This window comes from Panthera onca, chromosome A2, assembly GCF_046562875.1.
Source record: "Panthera onca isolate mPanOnc1 chromosome A2, mPanOnc1 haplotype 2, whole genome shotgun sequence".
Classification (NCBI taxonomy): Eukaryota; Metazoa; Chordata; class Mammalia; order Carnivora; family Felidae; genus Panthera; species Panthera onca.
In genome coordinates this window covers 4,803,860-4,827,886 of record NC_138340.1, presented here as the reverse complement: position 1 = coordinate 4,827,886, position 24,027 = coordinate 4,803,860, and the positions used below count along the sequence as shown (strand labels likewise).

Sequence of the window (24,027 nt, the reverse complement as noted above, 5' to 3'; positions counted from 1 at the left end):
AGAGAGTCTGTCAATCTGAGAAGGAAAAACTGTATCTTTTTCAAATTCACCAAATACTGACTCAAAGACCATGCCAGTTTGTGTGTCTAACCTGAATTTCCCCCAGACCTCATCAGCCCTAGGACCTAAATGAAACTATTTGAACAAAGATAGCTCAGATTTCCCCCCTTGGGGCAACCACATCCTTCGGTATGATGCAAGACACCAGAGTCCCACATTCTGCATTTCTTTGCATCTGGGGGTTTGGCATGTGTTCGGGGACCGAAATGCACCTGTGACACTATCAGTTTCTTGGTGAGCACATCAAGGTCCAGAGGCATTAAGACCTTTAACTAAAGCCCCTGAAGCTTAAAGCTATCAGACAGTGAGACCTCCCCCACAACACTGGGTTCTAGGAGAAGGTGGCAGGCTTGTTCAGCCTTAGCAAAAACTGATCCGTTAATTTCTTTTTTCACTCTCCACCTGTTCCCCACTGGGATCATACAAGACTCCAGAGAAGGCAAAAATCCATGCTGGCAGATCTGGGGCAGACACTTCTTTTCTCCTACCCCAAGATCATATTCCAGTTGTATGGTTCTTTTCTCCCTTAAAATCACCTCTATACTGGAAGGACTCTTCATTATTGTTATGCAAATAAGCCTAGATAGATGGTGCTCCGTGACTCTGGAGACAAGCCCAGACATGCCTGGGCTTTCTTTAGCTTGAACTGCCATCTGGACTCCCAGGCTCAAACACAAACTGAAAACACACATAACATCCACACCCTCCTCCTCATATGCATATAGCCTTTCATAAGGCCCTGGGAGGGCTCCAACCCTATAAGGTTTGATGCTTGCCTAATATAGATATGTAACAAAAATTGTCAGCAAGAAAAATAACTTAAGATGATGGTTAACTCTGTTTAATTTTGTTTTAAGTTTTTATTTATTTAAGTCATCTCCACACTCAACGTGGGGCCCAAATTCAGGACCCAGAGATCAAGAGTCACATGCTCCACCAACTGAGCCAGCCCGCAGCCCCAGCTTTGTTCAGTGTTTAATGAAGTTTCGGTAAGTCATCTAAACATAATTGTTAAGAACAACTGAATTAAAGAAATGTGAGATGAAAGTTTATAAATGAACTTTTCAACAATGATTATGTTTAATAAGTGTGTGTACTTGAAATTTTTTTAAAGGTTATTAATTTTTGAGAGAGAGAGAGAGAGAGAGAGAGAAAGCACGAGTGGGGGAGGGGCAGAGAGAGAGAGAGGGAGACACAGAATCTGAAGCAGACTCCAGGCCCTGAAAGCTGTCAGCAGAGCCCGATGGGGGGGCTCAAACACACAAATAGTGAGATCATGACCTGAGCCAAAGTCAGACGCTCAACCAACTGAGCCACCCAAGCACCCCTAAAGTGTGTCCACTTTAAAATAGTTTCCAAAATATTTTTGGTACCTTTAAATCTTACAGTTCTACCAAGTAAAAGTGGAATGATTGGGGTGCCTGGGTGGCTCAGTCGGCTAAGGATGGCTAAGCATCCGACTTTGGCTCAGGTCATGATCTCATGGCTTGTGAGTTCAAGCCCCCCATGTCAGGCTCTGTGCTGGCAGCTTGGAGCCTGGAGCCTGCTTTGGATTCTGTGTCTCCCTCTCTCTCTCTGCTCCTCCCCTGCTCATGCTCTGTTTCTCTCTCCTTCAAAAATAAATAAGCATTTAAATTTTTAAGTGAAATGATGGGTATTAATTGAATATCTAGATTATTTACAAATCAGTACCTGCTTTTGGCTTCCTATTTAAATGAAAGAATTTTGGAGTCTGTTAGTAAACATGTCTTGTGCCACGTTGAAAATTGTAGAAAATAGATGCTTCTAGAAATAATGAAATAGTATATTCATGAATTTGCCAATCTATAAGATGTTGGTATATAACGGTTCATAACTGCTTGCTTTTTAGTTTTCACTAAGAAAGTAAGATTTCTAAGAGATAAGAATTCCAACTAATGTATATAATTAAAACCACTAGTAATAATTCCCCAAACAGCGTAGAGCAATTGTTTCCTCCCCTGCACCATGTATGTCTGGCCATTACTCTGTCCAATAAAAAGCAAATCCAGACTCAGTAAGGAGAGACTTTATTCAAAAGGAGTCTTACAAGGGGGCAGGGAAAGATAATTGAAATTGGTCAGGGGGACTGTTGCAAGAAGAGAACACCATGAGTATAAAGTCTTCAAGCATCTCAAGATTTAAGGAGGAAATTTTTTTTTCTTTTGTAGAAAGAAATAAACAATGCTGGAAAAAACTGAGCTTTCTAGCACTGGGAAGGTGGGATGAAAAGGCAGTGAAAGGGGATATTGGATCAGAGGAAGTTTTACTCTAGAGGAGCTTAACCAAAGTTTGGTTAGCAAGCATTGTGCTTCAATGGATCAGCAGGGACAAGCAGTTCAGCTGAGCACTTCTGAGGCAAAGAACGAGGGTTTGGAGGGTCTGTGTCTGGCCTTACTACAGATAAATGAGGGGGACATCTGTGAGTCTTATCTATGTCATATGGTGAGGGGTTGCTCCTTGCAGTAAGCAATTTTCTGAAACAGAAAGGTATAGGGATTTCTTAACCTACAGTTAATCAACATTGCCAATTCATAGCAGCAGATACATAAGAAACCTTTAAGAACCTGCAACCTGAGTGCCTGAATGTGCCCTTTGGTTTCTTCATTCTACAAAGGTCTAATGAGGACCTGCTATGTACTACTATGTATCTGCCGGGGATACAGGGAACTATATCCCATAATGCTCCCTGCCTCTACAGTATCAGTCAGGTCCAGCCTGAAAACAAACAGCACACTCACTGTGATCGGTAAAGGGACCATGTTCAACAATGTAGAGAGGGTCAGGGGAACCCACCAGGAAAGATGTGGATCCCCAGGGCTAGCCACAGCTCTCACAGGCCAGAGGAGGAAGCAATTACAGGAACCCAGAAGGATAGCCCTAGTTGTTAGCCAAAAGCTACAGAAAACCTCTGGCCTTTAGTGAAGTTCAAAAAATATAAACCACAGTCTTTATGCAAATAAAATGAACATGCACCAAAGAGTTTATTCAGTTCATTCATTAAGGAAAGAATTGGTAAGACAGTAGGGCAGGTTCAAATTCAGGAAACATAACTTATATAGTCAGTCAAAGAACATCTGAAGTGAATTTGCTAATATATACGAAACTAATTAATGCTTTCATACAGATGTCTGTAGCAGATTGTTCATAATAACTAAAAAGTGGAAATAATCCAACGCCCATCAATTGATGAATGGACAGACAAAATGTGCTACATCCACACAGTGTAAAATTCTCAGGACAAGTGACCCCAATCAACAGTTTCACCAGATAGAAATAAGTAGGTTTATTAGTCACCTAGAACTATGTAATGAATTGCCACAAACTTAGTGGTTTAAAACAACACTCATTTATTAGCTCACGGTGTCCATAGAGGGGGCAGTCCAGACAAGGCTCCGTGGGATTCTGTGCTCAGCGTTTCACAATGGAGGTGTTCACAAGCTGTGTTCTCACCTGGAGGCTGGACTAGAGAAGAATCATGTCCAAGTTCATTTGTGTTGTTGACACAATTTAGTTCCTTGCAGTTGGAGGATTGAGGTCTCCACTTTCTCACTTATCACTGGCCAGGAGTCACTCTCAGCCCGAAGATGTGCTCAGGCTCTTGCCACAGGATTCCCTCCATCTTCAAAGCCAGCAAGGACAGGCTGACTCCTTCTCCAGTTGTGAATCTCTGGCCTCTAACGTTCTCCACCTCTGACTTCTAGATCCAGAGTTAGAGTTTGTGTAGGAGCGCCTGGGGTGGCTCAGTCAGTTAAGCATCCAACTTTGGCTCAGGTCATGATCTCACAGTTTGTGGGTTCAAGCCCCACATTGGGCTCTGTGCTGACAGCTTGAATCCTGGAGCCTGCTTCGGATTCTGTGTCTCCTTCTCTTTCTGCCCCTCCCCGCTCACACTCTTTCTTTCTCTCAAAAATAAATAAACATTTAAAAAATTTTAAAAAAAGAAGAGTTTGTATAAAAAGCCCAGGCCCACCCGAATAATCTCTTTTGATTAACTCAAAGTCAACTAAGTAAAACCTGCAAAATCCCTTTTGCTGTATAACGTAATCATGGAAGTGATATCCTGTCCTTTTCACAGGGAAGGAAGTTATATAAGGGCAGGGGTCATTGGGGTTAGTCTTCAATTCTGCCTACCATATGCCAATATTGTTAAAATACATATTATTGGGCCTCACATCTAGAAATTCCAATGCAGTCAGTCTCAGATGGTCCTAAGGCTCAGTGTTATTTAAAGCTTTTGAGATGATGCTGAGAAACAGCCCCCTTGCAGGTATGTCTCACAAACCTGGAATAGTTATAACACGTGTTCAATTTTCTCCAGAACATCTGAATCAGAGATAGGCAGGTGAAAGAGAAAAAACAACAAATGGACAGAATATGTTAGAGTTCTGGGGGTGCCTGGGTGGCTCAGTCGGTTAAGCATCTAACTCTTGATCTCTGGTCGGGTCTTGACCCCAAGGTCTTGAGTTCATGCCCCGCGTTGGGCTCTGCACTGGGCGTGAAGCCTACTTAAAAAGAGAGAAAGAGGGAGATAAACTTACAGAGAAATGCTGAAAAGGAAAAAAGAGAGAGTTCCAAAAAAACACTCAAAAAGAAGAAAAGCTGTTCAAAATCACTTTCAGGCTTTCACAGTTTCTAGGTCATTCCCAAAAAGTTCATGCTACCAGAAAAAGAAATATAAATGCGAAGGGGGGCAGAATTAAAACAGTCCTGCGGTGGGAATGCAAACTGGTGCAGCCACTCTGGAAAATAGTATGGAGGTTCCTCAAAAAACTAAAAATAGAACTACCCTATAACCCACCAATTGCACTACTAGGCATTTATCCAAGGGATACGGGTGTGCTGTTTTGAAGGGACATATGCACCCCAATGTTTATAGCAGCCCTATCGGCAATAGCCAAAGAATGGAAAGAGCCCAAATGTCCATCGACGGATGAATGGATAAAGAAGATGTGGTCTGTATATACAATGGAGATTACTCGGCAATCAAAAAGAATGAAATCTTGCCATTTGCAACTACATGGATGGAACTGGAGGGGATTATGCTAAGCAAAATTAGTCAGTCAGAGAAAGACAAATATCATATGACCTCACTCATATGAGGACTTTAAGACACAGAACAGGGGTGCCTGGGTGGCTCAGTCGGCTAAGCCTCCGACTTCAGCTCAGGTCACAATCTCGTAGTTTGTGGGTTCGAGCCCCGCATCGGGCTCTGTGCTGACAGCTCAGAGCCTGGAGCCTGTTTCAGATTCTGTGTCTCCCTCTCTCTCTGACCCACCCCGTTCATGCTCTATCTCTCTCTGTCTCAAAAATAAATAAACGTTAGAAAAAATTAAAAAAAAAAAGACACAGAACAGATGAACACAAGGGAAGGGAAGCAAAAATAATATAAAAACAGGGAGGGGGACAAAACAGAAGAGACTCATAAATATGGAGAACAAACTGAGGGTTACTGGAGGGGTTGTGGGAGGGAGGATGGGCTAAATGGGTCAGGGGCATTAAGGAATCTACTCCTGAAATCATTGTTGCAGTGTATGTTAACTAATTTGGATGTAAATTTTAAAAAATAAAAAATAAAATTTAAAAAAAAGTCCTGCAGATGAGTAATGGTGAATGGTAACACAACAATGTGAATGTACCTAATGCCCTTGCACTGCACACTTTAACACGATTAAGATGTTAAATATTAGGTACATTTTACAAGATTAAAAAAAATTTTTTTTAGCGAGATGTATTGAATTATCATGTGGTTGCATAAAAATGGTAACATGGGTACCACGTTTTGTAACTGATGTGCAAACACACGTATGTGTTTTCAAGTTTCTGTTTCTATTTTGATTTTTATATTGCTATTTAAAATATATATATGGTAAGAGCCTTGTAAAATTAAATGTGTACCAACACTGTAACTAATCAGTTCACTTCTAGGTGTTTCCCTGATAACGATGAACATGTGTTAACCGACAGGTGCCCAGTGCTGTTTGTAGCCGCATTATTCATAATAAGCAAAACCGGGAAACAACCCAAATGTCCGTCAACTAGGAAACAGATTTCTAAAGAACAAAAATTCAATGGAATAAATTTAACAATCCATCAGTTCGGGAGCATCCCTTCCAGAAAATGGCACTCTATGGAATGGTATAAGACAAAGTTTTTCTGAGCGAGAGAGTGGAGCAAAGAAGTTACTACAAAACAAAAGAAAAGACTGTTTCAGGGGCACCTTGGTGACTCAGTCCGTTAAGTGTCTAACTCTTGGTCTCTTGGTTTCTGCTCAGGTCACGATCTCACGGTCGTGGGATCCAGCCCTGCTTGAGACTGTCTCTCCCTCTGCCCTTCTTCCTTGTTTGTGGTCTCTTTCTCTAAAAAAAAAAAAAAAAAGTTTCAGGCTAAGCCCCATTCATTCTACAGAAGAGGAAGAGGAAATAGAAGGGATCTTAGTTCATGCATTACCTCATTAGCACTGATCAGGACCTTTCAGGTTGACTGTTCAAAAATCACGTTTTGGGGAGGTTGAGGCTGCCATCATGTCTTGGCTTGCCATCGTGGGAGCAAATGACTCCATTCAGGGTCGTTGTTTCTTTTCCAACAGGATAAGCAAACTGAGCTCCATTTGTACAATGAAATGTTACTCAACAACGAAGAAGGAGTGAACTGCTGATACACAGAACATGGCTGAACTTCAGAAACCTTATTTTGAGCGAAAGATGCCAGACACCAACGAACACACTCTGTATACTTCTACATATCAGACGTTCAGGAACAGACAATTTTGTGCATCGTAATGAGTGTCAGAACAATGGTTATAACAACACAACAATGGTTACAACCCTGTTGTGTTGATTTGGGAAGGACACATAGGACATTTCTGGAGTGATGGAAATGGTCCAAATCTTGGAAGGAATGTGGGTTACCGAGATAAAAGCATCGGTCAATATCATTGCAATGCTATGCTTGTAATTATGTAAATTCTATGTCCATTAAAAACCCTGTGATTTGGGGGTGCCTGGGTGGCTCAGTCAGTTAAGAGTCCAACTCTTTGTTGTTGTTGTTGTTTGTTGTTAAGCGTCCAACTCTTGATCTCAGCTCAGGTTGTGAGCTCAAGCCCCACGTTGGATGTGAAGCCTACTTAAAAATAAATAAATAAAAATAAATTAAAGCCCTGGGATTTGGGTTTCATAATTAACATAATTCATCTCACAGGCACTCACCAATTTTCTGAAATTGCTTGCGTTTAAAATCTTTTTCTTCTGGGGTGCCTGGGTGGCTGTCAGTTAAGTGTCTAACTTTGGCTTAGGTCATGATCTCACAGTTCATGGGATCAAGCCCCCATTGGGCTCCAGGCTGACAGAGTAGAGCCTGCTTGGGATTCTCTCTCTCTTTCTCTCTCTCTCTGCCCCTCTCCTGTCTCTCAAAATAAATAAATAAACTTTAAAAAGTCTTTTTCTTCTAATGAATTGGAAGCCAAGTAGTCCCCAAACTATCCTCCTGCACAAGAAATAAAATGGAGAGTCCACTGAGAGGGAAATCATAAACACCAGAAGTAAAAACCACGGGGAGTCATAGGCTAGTAGAACAGCCACGTAAGAACTTAGCTGAAGCACCAACTGGGAGGGTGGGGTACCCATGTTATAGATGGAATGTGTCCCCCAAATTTCTCAAGTTGAAGTCTTGTACCCCAATGTAATGGTATTCAGAGATGGGGCCGTTGGAAGGTGATATTGCATATAATATATATTTTTATTTATTTATAGTATATATTATATATACTATATATACTAAAAATATATATTTATATAGTTATATATATTTATATTATAAATATAATAATATATATATTTGGTCTTGTCCCCAGTCCCTGACGCAGAGCTCGTAGCTCCTAAAATCCTGTAATTTCCTTTCATTATTCATAACAAGCCCCTTTTTAAACTCAACAGTGCCTGAGTTTGTGTTAACGAAGTGACTTTTGGAAAGCCCCTAAGGATGGGGGAGCCGGTTGCCACGGAACGAAAGTAATTTAGAGGCTTCGAACTTTCAGCCCCACCCCCTCATGGCCTACGTGGGAAGAAGGACTGGAAATTGAGCTCAGCACTAATGGTCAATGATTTAATCAACCGTGCCTACCTAACAAAAGCTCTGACCCGAAGGCGTTTTCGGAGGGCAGGGTGTCTGTCTGGACGGGGCGCAGAGGCCCGACCCCTCTCCAAACTTGACCCCATGTGTCTCTTCCACCTGGCCGTTGCTGACTTGTATCCTCTTATATCAAACAGGTAATCAATCTAGTTAGTAGACTGTTTTCCTGAGTTCTGTGAGTTTGGGATTGCAAATTATCAACCCGAGGAGTTGTGGAAACCTGCTACTCACAGCCGGTTGGTCAGAGACCCAGACATGGTTGGCACCTGAAGGGGGGGGGGGCAGTCTGGTGGGACCGAGCCCTTAACTGATGGGATCTCCCACTAACTCCAGATAGATGGTGGGGGGATTGAATCATAGGATGCCCAGCTGGTGTCAGAGAATTGGCCAGTGTGGGGGGAAAAACCCACACATACGGTGTCAAAAGCGATCGATGAGGGCACCTGGGTGGCTCAGTCTGTTGAACGTCGGAATCGTGGTTTTGGCTCTGGTTATGATCTCACGGTTGGGGGGTTAGAGCCCCACGTAGGGCTCCATGCAGAGAGTGCAGAGTCTGCTTGGGATTCTCTCTCTCTCCCTCTTTCTGCCCCTCCCCTCCTCACCTCTCTGTCTCTCTCTCTTTCTCTCTCTCTCCCCAGCCCCCCGCCCACTACCACGTAAGGACACAGCAAGCAGGACGCAGCTGTTTGCCAGCCAGGAGGAGAGTAGTTGCCAGAACCTGACCCTGCTGGGCCTTACTCTTGAACTTCCCAGCCTCCAGAACTGTGAGAAAATAAAGGTCTGTGGTCTACACCGCCCCCTCCCCGAGTCTGTAGTATTTTATTACGTCAGCTCAAGCTAACTAGGACAGCTTTCCTGGAGCTGAGTGCTACACTTCAGGAAGGGATCTTTACTCCAGACCTGCACGCAGCCAGTGCGTGATACAGAGCATCTCGTAAGCAGAATAACCAGACTCTGAGGTCTAGAGAAGGCTTTTCCAGACTCAGTGCTATTGACACTTGGTGCTGGGTGGTTCTCCATGGTGGGGGCATCCTGGGCACTTCGAGGTGTTGAGCAGAATCCCTGCCCACACCCACCTGATGCCAGGAGTTTCCCCCCCACTATGTGATAACCATACATACCTGTAGACATTGCCTGGTGTCCCTGGCAAGGGGCTGGGGGCGGCAGGCAGAGTCATCCCCAGTTGAGAACCATTAGTCTAGGTTTGGGGTGAGCACAATAATAAGCCTGGAAATTCAACTGTCTGGGTACAAGCCCTAAGCCCCCCTCCTTAGGTAAATTACTTCAAGTGCTAGCCTCAGCTGCTTTGTTGCTAGAATCAGAATGATACCCCATCACCACCGTTTTGGCGGGAATGGGGCAGCAAGCTGCCCCAAAAAAAGTACTGGCTTTATTTTGCTTAAAATTGTAAGAGTCAGGAATTAAAAAAGGGTTTGTTGGGGTGGTTGTTCTGTGATCCAAGTGGTACCTGCTGGGGCAGCTGGGTCTAGAGAATCCAATTCCGAAGTGACCCCGTCACTCACAGGTCTGTGCCCCGGTCCGCTCTCTCCTCGGCCCCCTTGCTCCTTTCCAGCCTCTCCCTCCCCACAAGGCACAGCCAAGATTCAGTACATGTATTTACTCAACACACACACACATATATATATATATTTTTTAGGAGAGTACCACAATCGCCCTTTATGTGGTCCCAAGGAAAGAAGAGTCCTGAGGTTTGGGATGGAGGGGGCTGTCAGTGGGTAGTTATCCTTTTCTTTACCTTTTTAATGTTTATTTATTGACTTTAAGACAGACAGGGAGAACGCCCGTGCATGATCAGGGGAGGGGCGGAGAGAGAGAGAGAGAGAGAGAGAGAGAGAATCCCAAGCAGACTCCCCAATGTCAGCACAGAGCCCTACTTGGGGCTCGCCCTCATGAACCCTTAGATCATGACCTGAACCGAAACCATGAGCTGAAGAACCACCCAAGTGCCCTGGTAGTTATCTGTTTCTGGACCAAGATTTAGTTGCCTTCTTTATAGTTTTGCTTGCCCTTATGACGGAAAATGATATGGTTTCAGTTGGTTCTCAAAGCCCCATTGAAACAGACATGATGTGGATTACAGGAACTTCATACCTTGTCTCTGCATCAGTACACATCCCTCACATCTGACTTCTTTTGAATCTCATTAAGGGGAGCATGTATCTTAAAAGAATAAATTATTTTACATTTATTTACATTTCACAAATTATTTACATTTATATTTACAATGATTTACATTTTTAAAATGTCATTATATTGGAAATCAATATATTTACCTAGACAGACAATGCTGACCAGAACAAAAAAAAAAAAAATTGTTTTCTGCTACATCTTTGATCATAAATGGGTTTGTGAGTAGTTATCAATAGCAGCATATTCTGAAACTCTTTTTTTCCCCCAAATAAGAAAAAATTCAAAAAGTAAAATTCATCATCAGGGTAATCTCCAAAATAGCGGCTGACTCCTTTCTTTCCTTTTAAACAAGTTTAGATAATCCCAAATAACAGTTTAAGTGATCGTTTCTGTAGAATCAGTGCCTGTGATCACATCCAAGTACATGATTCTGAGATCAGGAATTAACATCAAGTTTCCATTTCATAAGATACAATAAACAGTATGCAGCATGCAAATACTTCTGACCAGAAATTTTTAAGTACCAAAATATGGCTTTTTACCTATACAACTAAAAATATTTATAATTCTGATATTTTCCATGGCAAAAACAAGTCAAGTGCATCGTGCTATAGATAGCACAAAGAACCAAGAAGCAAACATCATACAAGAGAGAATGGTTGCAGGAAATATTCTAGATGAAAGGCATACCAAATGTATTAACTAAGGGCCACCTGTGCCCCATTGCCACGAGGATATTCAAACCTCACTCCAACCCCCACATTCCTAATCACCTTTTTAGGGAGGGAAGCAGAAATGGAGGCAGGCAGCATGAAATGCCTAATGTCCAAATGAGTAACTTTGTTTAAAGCGACTCACCACCACCACCCCCAGCTTTATTAAGGTATAACTGATAAATACAATTGCATATATTTAAAGTGTACAACATGGGGTGCCTGGGTGGCTCAGTCAGTTGAGCATCTGACTTCCACTCAGGTCATGATCTCACCGTTTGTGTGAGTTTGAGCCCCGCATCCGGCTCTGTACTGACAGCTCAGAACCTGGAGCCTGCTTCGGGTTCTGTGTCTCCCTCTCTCTCTGCCCCTTCCCCACTGGCGCTTGCTCTCTCTCTCTCTCTCTCTCTCTCAAAAATAAAAAATATATAAAAATAAAATAAAGTGTAAAACATGATGAGTTGACATAACTATACATTGTGAAAGGATTACCACAATAAAGTCAGTTAACAATAAAGTCATTATACGTAGTTACCTTTTTGTGATGTGTGGTGAGAAGGCTTAAAATTTACTCTCAACAAATTTCAATTATACAATAAAGTATAGTTACCGTGCTGTACATCAGATCCACAGAACTTGTTCATCCTTCTTTTCAAGTTTATTTATTTTGAGGGGACGAGGGGCAAAGAGAGAGAGACATAACCCCAAGCAGGTTCTATACCATCAGTGCAGAGCCTGATGCAGGGCTCAAACTCACAAGCCATGAGATCATGACCTGAGCTAAAACCAAGAATCATACGCTTAACCCACTGAGCCACCCAGGTGTCCGAATTTGTTCATCTTATAAGAGAAAGTTTGTACCCTTTGGCCAATATCTCCCCATTTTCTCCACCCTCCAGACCCTGGTAACCATGGTCCTACTCTGTTACTATAAATTTGACCTTTCTTTTCCTGATTCTACTTATAAGTAATATCATACAGTATTTGTCTTTGTCTGGTTTATTTTACTTCAGGTTCATGCACATTGTAGTAAATGGCAGGATTTCTACTGTTTTATGGCTCAACAATACTAATATATAAAAATATAGGAGCGCCTGAGTGGCTCAGTTGGTTAAGCATCTGAATTCGACTCAGATCATGATCTCACGGTTCATGCGCTTGAGCCCCACATCTGGCTCTGTGCTGACAGCTCAGAGCCTAGAGCCTGCTTCAGATTCTGTCTCCCTCTCTCTCTCTCTGTCCCTCCCCCCACCTCAAAAGTAAATAAACATTAACAGGAAACCATCAAAATCCTGCAGGAGAAAACAGGTAACAACCTCTTCAACCTCAGCCACAGCAACTTCTTACTTGACACGTCTCCAAAGGCAAGAGAAATAAAAGCAAAAATGAACTATTGGGACCTCATGAAGATAAAAAGCTTCTGCACAGCAAAGGAAACAATCAACAAAACTAAAAGGCAACTGACAGAACAGAAGAAGATATTTGCAAATGACATATTGGGTAAAGGGTTGGTATCCAAAATCTATAAAGAACTTACCGAACTCAACACCTGAAAACCAAATAATCCAGTGAAGAAATGGGCAGAAGACATGAATAGACACTTTTCCAAAGAAGACATCCAGATGGCCAACAGACACATGAAAAGATGCTCAACGTCACTCCTCATCAGGGAAATACAAATCAAAACCACATTGAGATACCACCTCACACTGGCCAGAGTGGCTAAAATTAACAACTCAGGAAATAACAGATGTTATTGAGGATGAGGAGAAAGGGGAACCCTCTTGCACTGTTGGTGGGAATACAAACTGGTGCAGCCGCTCTGGAAAACAGTATGGAGGTTCCTCAAAAAATTAAAAATAGAACTACCCTACAACCCAGCAATTGTACTACTAGGAATTTATCCAAAGGACACAGGAGTGCTGATTCATAGGGGCACTTGTACCTCAATGTTTATAGCAGCTCTTTCAACAATAGCCAAATTATGGAAAGAGCCCAAATGTCCATCCACTGACGAACAGATAAAGAAGATGTGGTTTATATATACAATGGAATACTACTTGGCAATGAGAAAGAATGAAATCTGGGCATTTACAGCAACGTAGATGGAACTGGAGGGTATTAATGCTAAGTGAAATAAGTCGGTCAGAGAAAGACAGATATCATATGTTTTCACCCATATGTGGAATTTGAGAAACTTAACAGAAGACCATGGGGGAAGGGAAGGGGAAAAAAATAGTTTCAAACAGAGAGGGAGGCAAACCCATAAGGCATTCTTAAATACAGAGAACAAACTGAGGGTTGATGGGGAGGTGGGGGAGAGGGAATAGGTGATGGGCATTGAGGAGGGCACTTGTTGTGATGAGCACTGGGTGTTGTATGTAAGCGATGAATCACAGGAATCTACCCCCAAAACCAAGAGCGCACTGTATATAGTGTATGATAGCTAACTTGACAATAAATTATATTTTTAAAAAGAAAAATATATATGTATATAATATCAATATATTATCAGCATAACATTAATATCCATTTATCAATACTAATTAATCTTTAATTATATAATTCATACATATTAACATATTAATCACATATTTCATTAAATGATATTATATTTATATATTTATAAATATATCCATTTATATATCATATATAAATAATATATACAACATAAATATCATAATATATAATTCCATATATAATAGCATTCTATTTATAATAAAAGAAGTATATATATAAAACACATTTTCTTTTTTTAATAGTTTCTATTTTATTTATTTTTTATTTTTATTTATTTTTTTAAATTTACATCCAATTAGTTAGCATCTAGTGCAACAATGATTTCAGGAATAGATTCCTTAATGCCCCTTACCCATTTAGCCCATCTCCCCTTCCACAACCTCTCCAGTAACCCTCTGTTCTCCATATTTAAGAGTCTCTTGTGTTTTGTCCTCCTCCCTGTTTTTATATTATTTTTGCTTCCCTTTCCCTATGTTCATCTGTTTTGTATCTTAAAGTCCTCGTGAGTGAAGTCCTATGATATTTGTCTTTCTCTGACTAATTTTGCTTAGCATAATACCCTCTAGTTCCATCCACGTAGTTGCAAACGGCAAGCTTTCATTCTTTTTGATTGCCGAGTAATGCTCCATTGTATATACACACCATATCTTCTTTATCCATTCATCCGTCGATGGACATTTGGGCTCTCTCCATACTTTGGCTATTGTTGACAGTGCTGCTATAAACATTGGGGTGCATGTGTCCCTTCGAAATAGCATACATGTATCCCTTGGATAAATACCTAGTAGTGCAATTGCTGGGTTGTAGGGTAGTTCTATTTTTAATATTTTGAGGAACCTCCAGACTATTTCCTAGAGTGGCTGCACCAGGTTGCATTTCCACCAACAGTGCAAAAGAGATCCTCTTTCTCCGCATCCTTGCCAACATCTGTTGTTGCCTGAGTTGTTGATGTAACACATTTTCTTTATCCACACATCTAACAGTGAACACTTAGGTGATTTCCACATCTTGCCTATTGTGAGTAATGCTACAATTAACACGAGAGTGCCAATATCTCTTCAAGGCACTGATTTTGTTTTCTTCAGATACATACCCGGAAGTGAGATTGCTGGATCATAAAGTAGTTCTATTTTTTATTTTTTTGAGAAACCCTATATCATTTACCACAATGGCTGCACCAATTTACATTCCCACCAACAGTGCCTATGGGTTCCCTTTTCTCCGCTTCCTTGCCAACAATTGTTATTTTGGGAGTTTTTTTTTGATAAAAGCCTCTCTACCAGGTATGAAGTAACATCTATTATGGTTTTGATTTCCATTTCCCTGATGCTGAGTGATGTTGAGCACCTTTTCATGTACCTGTTGGCCATTTGTATCTCTTCTTTGGAAAAGTTTACTTGGGTCCTTTGCCCATTTTTTCTTTGGATTATTTGTTTTTGTTGTTGCTGTGGTTGTTTGTTTGTTTGTTTGTTTGTTTGTTTGCTATAGGGTTGTGTGAGTCCCTTATATATTTTGAAGACTAACTCTTTATCAGATAAATGGCTTGCAAATATTTTCTTCCATTCAGTGGGTTGCCATTTCACTTGGTTGATGGTTTCCTTTGCTGTGCAGAGAAGTTTTTTGGTTTGGCTTGGTCGTGTTTGTTCATGTTTGTTTTTGTTGTCTTTGCTTTTGAAGTTGGTTCCAAAAAATCATCACCAAGATCTATGTCAAGGAACTTACTGTTTCCTTCTAGAGGTTTTATGGTTTCAGGTCTTACATTCAAGTCTTTAAGCCATTTTGAGTTAATTTGTGTGTGTGGTGTAAGATAGGGGTCTAGTTTCGTTCCTTCGCACACGGCCACCCAGTTGTCCCAAAATCAGTTGTTGAAAAGATGGTTATTTTCCCATCGTATACTCTTGCTTCATTTGTCATAAATTAATTGCCCATATGTGCAGGTCTATTTATGGGTTCTCTATTGTGTTCCACTGATTTGTGTCTGCTTTAATGCCAGTACCGTACTCTTTTGATCACTTGTTATGTCCTTGTCCAGCTTTAGTATCCAGGAAATACTGGCCTCATAAAATGAATTTGGGAGAGTTCTCCCCTCTTTTGTTATTTGGAAGAGTTTGAGGGAGACTGATACTAATTTTTGTCTAAGTGTATGGAAGAATTAACCAGTTAAGCCATCTGGTCCTGGACTTTCGTTTGTTGGGGGACTTTTGATTATTGGTTAAATTTCCTTACTAGTCATTTGTCTGTTCAGATTTTCTATTTCTTCATGATTTAATCTCAGCAGGTTGTAGATTTCTAGGAATTTCTTCTAACTTATCCATTTCTCCTATTTCTTCTAACTTATCCAACTGCTTTGCTACATTCCATAAGTTTGGGTATATAATATTCCCATCTTCATTGGCTCTGTGATGTGTTTTAATTTCCCTTTCGATTTCTTCTTTGCCCCACTGATTGTTCAGGAGTGTATTGATTAATTTCCACATATTCACGAATGTTTCCCTTTCTTTCCTGTTACTGATTTCTGGTTTCATATCACTGTGGTTAGAGAAGATAGTTGATTTGGTTCCAATCTTCTTAAATTTGTTTTGTAGCCTAACATATGATCTATCCCAAGGAGTGTCCCATGTGTACCAAAAGATGTATATTCAGCTGGAGTTGGATGAAATGTCCTCTATCCTGTTAGGTCTGTTCAGCCTAAAGTACAGTTCAAGTCCAATGTTTCCTTATTGGGTTTTTTGCCTGGCTAATCTACCCACCATTGAAGTGGGGTATTAAAGTCGTCTATTATTATTACATGACTGTTTATGTCTCCCTTCAGATGTTCTGATGTTTGCATAACATATCCTTGTGCTCCAGTGCTGGAGGTACATATATGTTATATCCTCTTGATGAAGTGACTCCTTTATCGTTATATAATGAACTTGTCTCTTGTTACAGGTTTTATTTAAAGTCTATTTTGTCTGATAAAAGCGTAGTTGCCCCTGCTGTCTTTTGGCTTCCATTAGTATGGAATGTCTTCTTCTATCCCTTCACTTTGAGCCTTTTCATGTTCTTAAGGCTGATGTGTGCCTCCTGTAGGCAACATATAGTTGTGTCTTGGGCTTTTTTTTAAATCCACTCATCCACTCAATGTTTTTTGGGTTTTTTTTTTGTTTTTTTTTTTTTTGTTTTTGTTTTTGAGATGGAGAGAGAGAAACCGTGCAAGCAGGGGAGGGGGCAGAGAAAGAGAGAGAGAATCTCAAGTAGACTCCATGCTCAGTGCAGACCCTAACACAGGGCTCAATGTACCCTGACATGAGCCAAAATCAAGATTCAGATGCTTGACCGACTGAGCCACCTCAGTGCCCTTCCACTCTATGTCTTTTGATTGGAGAATTTAATCCACTCACAGTTAAAGTAACTCCTGGTAGGTAAGGACATCCTATTGCCATCTTATCAATTGTTTTCTGGATGTTTGTAACTCCTTTGTTTCTTTCGTCCTTTCTTGCTGCCCTCCTTTTTGATTTGATGATTTTCCATAGCCATATGCTTTGATTCTTTTCTCTTTATCTTTTTTGTATCTACTGTCAGTTTTTGTTCTGTGGACATGAGGCTTATGTAAAACACCCCATAGTCAAAACAGTCTTTTTAAAGCTGATTACAGCTTAATTTCAACCACATAAAATAACTCTACCCTCTTACATCCCCCTCATCATATTTAAGTTTCTTTGGGTTAATTACTGAAACATTGTGTTTCGTTGGCAGTGTCTCATTTTCTTGATTTTTCGTGTTCCTTGAAGCCTTGCATTGCTGTCTTCAGATTTGAAGAATGGCTCGTGTCTTTCAGTCTTTGCTGATTGGCTGCAGGAGGGAGATGGCTTCACCAGTCAGCACTACTAGGGATTCTGAGGCTCTCAGACCTTCCCTAGGATGTACCCACTGCACAATTCCTCTTCCCTCTTGGGGGGCATTCTTAAGATTGTAAGACTTCTATGGATCCTATGAAGCCCAACCAAGTGCTGAGAGCCTCCTTTTTGCTTTTCCCCCATGGCGGTGCCCTGAAATGCTCAATTTTGTACGTTTCCTCCTTACCCACCCATGTTTGCTGATTGCCTAATGTATCGGGCACTGTTCTCAATACCTGGGATTCATCAGTAAATTTCAAACTTTTGCTATCTTGGAGCTCACACTTTGGCAAATCAAAGCTGGGTCTCTGTCATCTGCACCTCATCCTACATACCGGACTCTACCATTTCCCGAAACAAGAAGCCTTCTCTCTGGTTGCTAAAGTTGCATCATTTTATTAAATCCTCCTAATAAGCCATCAAAGTGGTGTGGCAGATGGTGTCTTCCAAAGATGAGTGTTCTAACATCTCCCATTCCAATGGGCCTTTATGCAGTTGGAACTTGCACCTCCAAAGTCATTTTCTCTACCTCCTTAAATTTGGGTGGGCTCTAAGGAAAGAATGGCAGATGACACAAGTGACTCTCAGGTATAGTGTTGAATTGTCCTGGCAGCCTCCATTTCTGCACTCCCTGCCTCTTGGAATCCAGCCACCATGTGAGCCTGCCATGCTGCGAAAAGCCCAAGCCACATAGAAAGGACAAGTGTAGGGGTGCCTTGGTGGCTCAGGTGGTTAATCAACCAACTTGGGCTCAGGTCATGATCTCACGGTTGGTGGATTCAGGGTCCCGTGTCAGACTGTGCCGACAGCTCAGAGCCTAGAGCCTGCTTTGGATTCTGTGTCTCCCTCTCTCTCTCTGCCTCTCCCCCGATCTCTCTCTCTCTCTCTCTCTCTCTCTCTCTCTCTTGCTCTCTCTCTCTCAGAAATAAACATTAAAAAATTTTAAGGAAAGACGAGGGTATGTGCATGGTTTGAGAGTCCCGAATGAACTTTGACAAGCATCCAGAGGATTCTTAATAACCAACTCACGGATATTTAAGTCATCTCCAACCATTTGAATCTTCCCAGTTGAGCCATAGGCACTGTAGACAGGAAAATAAGTCATTTCCACTACACCCTGCCATGACTGCTGACTCACTGAAGCCAGGAGTGTAATAAAATGGTTATTGTTTTGTGCCACTAACTTTGGGGGATTTATTATGCCGTGTTGGATAACAAAATAAAACAGGGTCAATGATAAAAAGTGAATTGGCCAGAGGTGCTCTTTTTAATGGAATGTCAGGTAAGGAGATGGCTTTGGATCTGAGCACTGAATGGTGACCAAGAATCTACATGGGAAGACCTGGGAGAGGAGACTTCCAGGCAGAAGGAAGAGCCAGAGCAAAGGCCCTGAGGCAGGACTGTGCCTGACGTGCGCAGGAACAGCTAGGAAGCCCACTGTGGCGGGAACAGAGGGGGCAGGTGGACGGTGAGATGCGGGAGGTAACAGGAGCACATTGGGCAGGATCTGATGAGTCATTGTGAATAGCTGGGGGTTTTGGGTAGTGATTAATAGAAAGCCACTTGAGGTCACTGAAATAGCACCAAATCCCAGTCAGTGCAGCCTACGCTTCTCCACTTCTATCCAGCTCCACAATTCCCATCCTCGCCCAAGCCAACCCTAGAGGCCTCTGCCAGCTTCCCAGTCACGTTCCTCCTTCCAATTTCTACACCACAATCATAGCTTAAAATCTTCCACTGACTTTATCCTGAAGACAGAAAAATGTCCAATCCCCAAATGTGCACGGGAGGCCTTCATAACTTCTCTAACCTCATTCCCTACCACTGTCTGCCTCACTACTCCCCTCCAACCACACTGGTCCTCCCTGGGGTGCAAACACACCTGGACTGTTTCCACCTCAGGGCCTTTTGCACCTGCTGTGTCCTCTGTCTGGAATGTCTTCCTCCCAGATGTCCTTGGGGCTGGATTTTTGTTAGCATTCAAATTTCACCACATGTGCTACCTTCTAAGAGAAGATATCCATGACCACCACTTAAAAATAGACACGCCCCCACCAGGGGTGCCTGGGGTGCTCAGGTGGTTAAGTGTCTGACACTCGGTTTCAGTTCAGGTCATAATCTCACGGCTCATGGGATCAAGCCCAGTGTTGGGCTCTGCACTGACAGCACGGAGCCTGCTTGGGATTCTCTCTCTCCTTCTCTCTGCCCCTCTCCTGTCCACACTCTCTGCCTCTCAAAATAAATAAATAAAAATTTAAAAAATAGACCCCCCCATTATCTAGAACATCTCCCACATATTTCTTTCACAACATTTGTAATGGTTAATTTTGTATGTCAACTTGGCTAAGCCACAGTCCCCAGATATTTGGCCACACATCAGTCTAAATTTTGCTGTGAAGGTATTCTTTTAGATGACTCATATTTAAATTAGTAGCAGATTTTGAACAAAGCATATTGCCCCCTGTAATGTAGTTGGGCCTCATCCAATTAGTTGATGTCCTTCAGGGAAAAAGACTGAAGTTCCCCACAGGTAGAAGGAATTCTGCCCCAAGAATGCCTTCAGGGGGGCACCTGAGTTGTGTGAGCCATCTCCTCAAAATAAATCTCTCTACACATACGTGCTTCTCCCATGGGTTCTGTTTCTCTGCAGAACTCTGACTAATACAGCATTTGTACCATCTTGAATTATTATACTTAGGGGTTATTTAGAAGGGAGATGAGCAGTATTTTCTGTAAAGGTCCAGACAATAAATATTTTAGGTTTCATGGGCTATATGGCCTCCGTCACAGCTGCTCAACTCCACTGCTGGGCCATGAGAGCAACTATTCACGATACATAAACAAATGTTCATTCATGGCCGTGTTCCAATAAGGCTTCACTTGCAGAAACAGGTGATGGGCTGCCGACCCCTGATCTAGAATATAAGCAGAACCCCAGCCTCTCTTCCTTACCCTGTGTCCCCAGTACCTAGAAATATGCTGACAGATTAAAAACCTCCAGTAAATATTTGCTGAGTAAATAAATGAGCGAATGAAAAGGTGTTGTCCCATCTCACTCTGGTAAGTCTTAACAGCCTAACTTTAATCAGCAACAATGTGTAATCTTTAAGCTTTAATATCTCCCTGAAAGATTGATAATGGAGGGTTTTACCCGATCTGAGGGAGTGTTCTTATAGATTTTATTAGTCATGTATTTAAATATCAAATCAAAAATTTGCTAAAGCCTTTCTAGGAAAATGATTTAGACTAATTCTGGAGTCTTTTGTTTGTTCTCTTAGCTCTGAATTTTTAGGTGTTGGTTCTTTTCTGCTGATGTGGAGTTCGGGGTATGTCTCTCATAGCGTTGATTTTTTTGGTCTCATGCCCCGTGATTCTTAGTTGTCTGTTCAGCTTTGAGTTTGAAAATTACAATTCTCCTGGGGCACCTGTGGTCTCAGACAGCGGAGCATTGCAACTCTTGATCTCAGGGTGTCATAAGTTTTGAGTCCTGCGTTGGGAATAGAGACTACTTAAAAATAAATAAATAAACTTAAAAAAAACCAATTCTCCTGCCTGTTCTATTTGCTATAACTTGACTCAGGAGAGGAGTCATAAGTTACATCCACTGATGTAGCCTAAGGATAAATTATATCATTGGGTTTGCTCAGTATGTGGATCAGAAGAGAACGTAGGGCTAACCCAGCTAGTTTCCATGTGTGTCTTTCTTTCTTTCTTTCTTTCTTTCTTTCTTTCTTTCTTTCTTTCCTTCTTTCCTTCTTTCTCTTTCCTTCCTTCCTTTCTTCTTCTTTCTTCTTCCTTTCTTCCTTCCTTCCTTCTTCTTTCTTCCTCCCATCCTTCTTTCTTTCTTTCCTTCTTTCTTTCTTTCCTTCTTTCCTTCTTTCTTTCTTTCCTTCTTTCCTTCTTTCTTTCTCTTTCCTTCCTTCCTTTCTTCCTTCTTTCTTCTTCCTTTCTTCCTTCTTTCCTTCTTTCTCTCTTTCCTTCCTTTCTTCTTCTTTCTTCCTCCCTTCCTTCTTTCTTTCTTTCTTTCTCTTTTTCTTTCTTTCTTTCCTTCTTCCTCTTTCTTTCCTTCCTTTCTTCTTCTTTCTTTCTTCTTCCTTCCTTCCTTTCTTTCTTCTTCCTTCTTTCCTTCCTTCTTTCCTTCCTTTATTCCTTCCTTCTTTCTTTCTTTCTCTTCATGCTTTCCTTCCTTCTTTCCCTCCTTCCTTCCTTCCTTTCTTTCTTCTTCCTTCTTTCCTTCCTTCTTTCCTTCTTTCTTTCCTTCCTTCCTTTCTTCTTTCTTTCTCTTTCTTTCTTCTTCCTTCTTTCTTTCCTTTCTTCCTTCCTTTCTTTCTTTCTTCTTCCTTCTTTCCTTCCTTCTTTCCTTCCTTCCTTTCTTCTTTCTTTCTTTCTTTCTTTCTTTCTCTTTCTTTCTCTTTCTTTCTTTCTCCTTCCTTCCTTCCTTCCTTCCTTCCTTCTTTCTTTCTCCTTTCTTTTTCTCTTTCTCTTTCTTGAGTATAGTTGACACCCAATGTTACACTAGTTTCAGATGCACAACATAGTGATGCAATAAGTCTGTGTCTTACACTTTGCTCAGCACAAGTGCAGCCACCACCTGTCAGCATGCAATGCTATCACAACAACATTGACAATATTCTTTATGCTGTGCTTTTCATCCCCACAATTTATTCATTCCATAACTGGAAACCTCTATCTCCCACTCCTCTTCCTCCATTTTGTCCAATCCCCTCACCCTCTTGTGTTTCTTTCTAAGTAATCACCTTGATAAATACCCCAAAACTTCCTCCTATTTCTTGAATCCACTCACACCACATTTGGAATTTCCTAGAACTGCCCCAGCCTTTGGGGTTTTGGTTTCCTCTGGGTTTGTTTCTTAATAATCTTGTTCTTGTCTGACTCATCTTAAATAAATACTTCCAGTTTATATTCTTGTATAGGGGCCGGGGGGGGGGGGGAGCGAATGGTGAAGAAAATGGGACAAAATGTTAACAACGGATGCATCTGGATGAAGGGTATGTGGTTGTTCTTTCTACCCTTTTTATTCATGTAACTTTTCTTGAAATCTGAAATTATTCCCAAATACTCTTTCTTCTGTTATGGAATGCTTCTCGAATTTGCACATCACCCTTACGCAGGTTGCATGCCAGTCTTCTCTGTATCCTTCCAGTTTTAGTGTCTATGCTGCCAAAGTGAGCTCCAAATACTTACTCCTTTAAATTTTTTAATGTTTATTTACTTTTGAGACAGACAGAGACAGAGCATGAACAGGGGAGGGGCAGAGAGAGAAGGAGACGCAGAATCCGAAGCAGGCTCCAGGCTCTGAGCTGTCAGCACAGAGCCCGACGCGGGGCTCAAACCCACAAACCGTGAGATCATGACCTGAGCTAAAGTCAGGCACTTAACCGACTGAGCCACCCAGGCGCCCCAAATACTTACTTCTTTAAAAGAAGTTGCCTGTAGAGGCCATCTCAAAGTCTTAGCTTGTCACTAATTTCTCAAGCCACTCTGATGCAACTTGATTCATTCATTTATGCCCCTGAGAAGAGTTAACCACTCATGATTTTGATGATTCAAACTCTGGAGGATATTTTTGGTTCTCATCTTAACGGACTCTTTGCACTATCAGATATCTTTGAGCACAGCTTCCTCCTTTGAAGCACATTCCTTGGGATCTTGACTTTCCTCTTTCTTGTCTGGCTGTTCCTCTCGCAGGCTTTTGTGCACATCTGACCACCTACTGAACCATTACATATTGAAGTTCCTCAGTGCTTGATCTGAGACCCTCTTTTCTGTTACCTCTTCACTTGTTATTCTAAGACATCTCATCCTTGCCCCAAACATCCTTTATATAAATATACCAACAACTCTTAAATCTCCATCCTAGGCAAAAAGCTTGCATAGCCACAGAACCAACTTAATATTCCCACATGGCCACCTCAGAGGCACGTGGAAATTCCATTCATCCCAAAGTGACCTATGAGTTTCCAGGGTCCCCAAATCCCTAAATACCTCTTAGTTGCACGAGCCACAAGTCTTGGCTTCTCTTCCTCCTCCCTCTCGCCCATATTCAAAGCTTTGGCAACTCCTGTTCCTTTCTGTCTCTCTCTTATATGCACACACTCCCTCTCCATCTTCAGACCTAACACTCCATCCCAAACCTCCTGCTTTCTCTTGGCCGAGTAATCCCATGGGCCTCCTTGCCTCTACTCTCTGCTTTTCATTGTAATTTGACATCCCTGCCACAGACATCTAGTCAAAAAGCTAATCTGACCTCTTGTATTCCTAACATTCCATTATGCTCAGGGTAAAACTGGCTGGCATCCTCGAGCTGGTATGGTCTAATCCCTTCCCCCCGTTTCACACTGTTGTGGTCACTCTCCTACCTCTGGCTTTTGTATATGCTGCCCTGCCCACCTGGAACTCACTTCCCCAAACCTTCTCTTTGCCTGATGCACCTGGGACCTTTGATACCGTCTCTCTGTGACCCAACTGATAATAGCTCCCATATTTTGAGTGAAGTACAAGGCACTATGCTATTAAACCCATTCGCTGACTGGATA

General features: G+C 41.7%; 1 long non-coding RNA gene and 1 other non-coding gene across 2 annotated transcripts; one reads left to right on the top strand and one right to left on the bottom strand.

Moving 5' to 3' along the window:
• The first annotated feature begins 719 nt into the window (after nucleotides 1-719).
• On the top strand, nucleotides 720-9,139 carry LOC132673839 (uncharacterized). The gene is made up of 3 exons (XR_009608229.2): nucleotides 720-823; nucleotides 918-1,049; nucleotides 8,847-9,139. It is a non-coding gene; the product is annotated as an uncharacterized LOC132673839 (long non-coding RNA).
• Nucleotides 9,140-22,557: 13,418 nt separating this feature from the next.
• LOC132679959 (U6 spliceosomal RNA) lies at nucleotides 22,558-22,664 on the bottom strand. Its single transcript, XR_009610443.1, has one exon. It is a non-coding gene; the product is annotated as a U6 spliceosomal RNA (small nuclear RNA).
• Between the last annotated feature and the right edge of the window lie 1,363 nt (nucleotides 22,665-24,027).